Below are 4,883 nucleotides of genomic sequence, written 5' to 3' on the forward strand. Positions count from 1 at the left end.
GTGTGGCCCAACTTATGACACTTTGTGCATTCCCGTCTCGGTTTTCTACATTTGCGGGCAAAATGTCCAGACATTCCGCAGTTATAGCAGACCGGTGTTACATTTTGTTCGTGAGATTTTTGATGAAAATTATCGCGGCCCGATGTACTTGGTTTGTGCGTAACGTCTTCAATTGTTCGAGAAGAATGTGAATTTCTCGGCATTTCACCCATCGTATTTAAATAACAATATAGAGAATTAGCGTCGGTATAACGCGCCGACCTCACCGTACGTGCTATATTGGGATCGGTGATTCCGCCGATAACAGCATCAACTAAACATTCTTCCGGAATCTGTAATTGTAACGCTCGTAGTTTCGACAATTTTTGAAAACAATAATCGCCCAAAGTTTGCCCTGCTGTGGTCTCGTAATTGGCGGCTTCTTTTAATAATTTAGAGAATGGAACGGACTTACGGAACTGTGCGACGAAATCATTGCGAATATGGGCCCAGGTAGCGTCGGATCTAGTCTGTCCGTCGTACCATTGGCGGGCGTTTCCCTTAAGACGGCTAGCAATCATTCGAACAATTGTGTCATCGTCCCATCGATAACGCTCAGCTAAGCTATCGACTCGTTCCACCCAGTGTTCGATTCTTGCGTCATCCCTAGCTGGGTCGAAGATGGGAATCAAGCACTCGTCTCCTGGATGTGCCGCCGTGCTTCGGGTGCTTTTCAATCGATTTACCTCCCCTTTCAAATCCTTCAGCTGTCGTCTCAACTTCTTAGCTGTCGTCGAAGAAGACGACGTAGATGAGGAAGTAACAGTTGTGGTTGTGGACGAAGAAGCTGCAGACGTCGAAGAAGATGACGAGCTGCTGCGTCGACGTGATCTTCGTTTAGATTTTCGCGACGATTTCTTTGTCTTCGACGACCTTGCAAGCTTTCTTTTCACCATTATTAACTTCCGTTAACACTTAGTGCCACTAAACACTGTAAAATCCCACTTCTGACTTGTACGGATAATAATTAAGAACAATTCAATTAACTATAAATATATTCGTAATCGTAAGTGCGTGCTAAATACAACTCAACTCAAACACCCTCTCGTTTCTATCTCCCTAATCTTAACGGTACAATGGTAGTTATGGTCCACAAGTCCCAGGCTCCAACCCCTACGCCGGATGTCGCCCTTCCATGGTGGGGATTATGTGACCTTCGCTGGCGTTTCCCGAAAATGCGTAGCGTACATTTTCATGCACAAAAAACACTCTCTTCGCGCACTTAATATAAAAATAACTATTTCATGCACAAAAAACACTTCACACACTTAATATAAAAATAACTATTTTTTTGTAGCACTACTAATTTTTTAAACACTCGTATCATCTTGTGCGAAACAATTTGATGCTGCTGAGCTTTTTAATTCAGTATGAATCAAAAGTTTCTTATAAGCTGATTGAAAATGAATGGCGGTAGGGTTATTTGTAAATCTACCTCATGAGCGAATATTGGAAAAAAAACATCTCTAAATGGTTTTGGCTTAATTTATAGCTCAAGAAATATTCTAACTGTCTCTTATATGATAATTAATTATTCCTTCAGTGGTGCCCATATTGAATAATATTTAAACAATTTTCTTTCAATGATTTGTTACTTGTGAAACGAAATATCGCTGTCCTTTTTTTTGTCTTTCTTGGCACCCAAACACGGAACAAGAAACAACCATGATGGTTACTGTGCATTCATAGATCAAATAAACCAATAACAACACTTTAAAATCTTCGATGTTCTCCGGAAACCACAAATTAAATGAATAGAAACTAGTGTGTTAGCGAGGTCGAGGTGCGTTTATCGTGCTTTATGCCTGCCTGTCGGACCTCTCAAATAGATATCGCGATCTCTCACTCTTGCCTCCCTCCATACGTTATTAGCTTGATGGTCCTAGGTCTGCGGGCATTGTTGCCAAATTTACTTGAGCACGGCTAGTTCATTTAACGTTGGCTACGGTATTGCACACATGATTTTTTCTACTGGAGTTTGGAAAATACATAAAATTTGGATATTTTTAATATTCTATTAATTCTTTCTAAATTAAAAAGCGAAATCAAAATTGTTCTGCTTTCGTTACCATAGAGAAACAATTTAGTAATGAAAAATTGTGAAGGCGTTTAAGTTTTTCTCTCAATTAAATACCACTTTTTACGTTACGTATCCCAGGAAACGACCAAAATTGAACTTTTAGTGTTGAAATATTATTTCCGCCCTTAGTAGGAAATTTTTCACTTTTCCTAACTCAAATTAGTATTACAATGTTAAAGTTTTCCAAACTCCATAGAAAAAAATTATTTTCAAACACTGCATAGACTCTACAGGTTCTGGACCCACTGCGCTGGATGTAACTTTGTTCAAAGCGTTAATCGCTCCTCTAGTGTGGATGATGTGAACGGGTGTTTTCCTTGGTAGTTGAAAGTGTTTAATCCTTGTTTAAAACACTAGTCCACATAACTCGTCTACTCCAAACAAAAATAAAATCCCACTAAATTCATCGGCGGTATTAATCATGGCCCTATAAGGGGAAACCATCAAGAGGTATTTCGAGTAAAGTGTGTTCGTTGTGAGAATCCCGGGATTAAGAGCTGATGAACTTTTTCTCGACGATATATTGCTCGGGAACACACCCCGAACGCGTCTGACACCTCAGCAACTTTTCTACACCGACTGCGACAGACAACCGGTGATTATTATAAACAAATTAAACCGAAGCGCGTTTTTGTCAGCCAAGAGGGAGGAAATTCTCTCTCCCAACTGTGCAACCACCAACTATATTTTATCCTTCAAGCACGCTTCGCACCATTCGTGTCGTTTTTCCTAAACTGCTGCTGAAATCTAATTTGGTGCAACATTCACAAGTTCTGCATTTCCAAATATGTACTAATTGCGCATCAAGCCGCTCTGGAGCATTCAAGCGGCAAACTATCTTGTTTGAGTGTTGCATTCCTGCGGAGCCGTCAATTAATAAACGTGGGTGTATGAATATGGAATTTGCGAGGCAAATTACGACATGTTGGAACTCTTAATTATGAAATGTACAGAAAGTGCCAGTTGTGGCTTGAAGAGCCTGAGCTTAATCAGATGTAAAATGTCTTTGAAGCAAGTTTTGGCGAAGTTTTTTTCAACACGACGGTGCTCCAGGTCATAATGCACTAATCCCTTTAGTCGAAAAAATCTTGTTATGTGATGTAATTAGTGTTTCTCCGGCGGCCACCCATCCAACTGTTGACCGCCCCCAGCGCTGCTTAACCCTTCTGACCTAAAATAATTTTTTTCTAACATTTTTTCACAACCCCTACCTGGATCTCCCTGCATCCCTCCCTGCTCGTCACAGGCCTTATGTGCGCCGCCACCCTAGTGACACTGTGTAAATGGATACAGGGTGAATTCTAAATACGTCACAATCTTAAAACCTCAGGATCTTCACGAAGTGAATAAACCGAAAATGTGATTAAATATTTTAAATTCCTAAAGTCCAATTTAACTTAATTCCATCCCGAACGAGACGCTTCTGAAAGTTCTAATAAATCGAAACATGAATATCCGCAAAAACGATTTAAAAACTGAGAGTGACAAAACATTGTTTTAAATGAAATAGCCGAAAAACACTTTAAACACAGCCGAAAAAACGTATAAGATTAAGAGTGAAAACCAAGTGAAAGGAAAAGTCAAAGCAAAAACCACAACTACCGTACTTGCAATAATTATTAGACACAATGTTCAAAATGTCGGTCGTGATTTGTAATACACGCCTGTGCCCTTCGATGTAGATTGTCCCGAACCCTTGCAAAACTTGCTGCATCATCCGGGATTTGCGCTGATGAATATGGGTGTTAAAAACTCCGTTAACAACACTATTCGCATAAAATCAGGTTGATCTACGCACATTTGAATCACTCACAAACGTCTTGCGGACGAATGCAATCGAAAAGTACCATTTTCCCGTAGACAACAGCCAGAAATGTTTGCGAATGTGGAACACGACGCGCCGGAAACTTTTCGCGATACAAATCTTGTGCCTTTAAGGTTGTACTATGGTCAAGAAAAAAATTACCTTACATTCAAAAAATCTGAAAAAATTACCAGCGCTTACAAATAATTCAAGTTTAATATAAGATTAATTTTAAAAAAATCTTCCGTACAGTTTCTTAAAAAAATTAGAAAAACCATGTTTTTAACCCCATTTTATTTTTTATATTAAAAATGGGATGATAAATTTTAATGAAAATCCAACATCAGGTTACAATAGCTTTTCTGTAGTTGTTCCATTTTTTTGAGTGATTTTGAATGTACAGTTTTTGCATAAAAAAATAAAAAAAAGACGATTCGAAATCAAGCAAAAATACATTAATTAAAACTAAAAACCCATTGTACAGTTTGTAAATACAATGAAAAGAAGATGTAAGTCAAATGATTGGCTGCAATAATGTTTTTTTCCTCAAAAAAAGCATTTTGAGATTATAATTTCAAAATGCGACACTACTAATGCAACACTGCACAGTAGCGTCCCCATAGCCTGGACGGATATCTCCTCAATTACTACCTCCAATATCATCAGTGCCATCTGCAAACTGATAGATAGACAAACAGTTTATTTATTTCAAGGAACTGTAAAATGGATTGGGTGTTTCCCAAAATACGTCCACTGGGTACTATTTATTGCTTTATGGCCCTTTGAATTCTCAACATTGTCGTTGAGGACGAGGACATAATGGGGCCAAAGCAACTTTCTATGAAAGAAGGAATAACATAAAATCCCAAGGCGCCTATCAGTTTAGACCCGAGTGGTTTTTAAAAATCTGTAAACAAAAAACACCTGGTTAACGACTGAAAAACCATGTAAAAAATCACA

This window comes from Tenebrio molitor, chromosome 8 (genome assembly GCF_963966145.1).
Source record: "Tenebrio molitor chromosome 8, icTenMoli1.1, whole genome shotgun sequence".
Taxonomy (NCBI): Eukaryota; Metazoa; Arthropoda; class Insecta; order Coleoptera; family Tenebrionidae; genus Tenebrio; species Tenebrio molitor.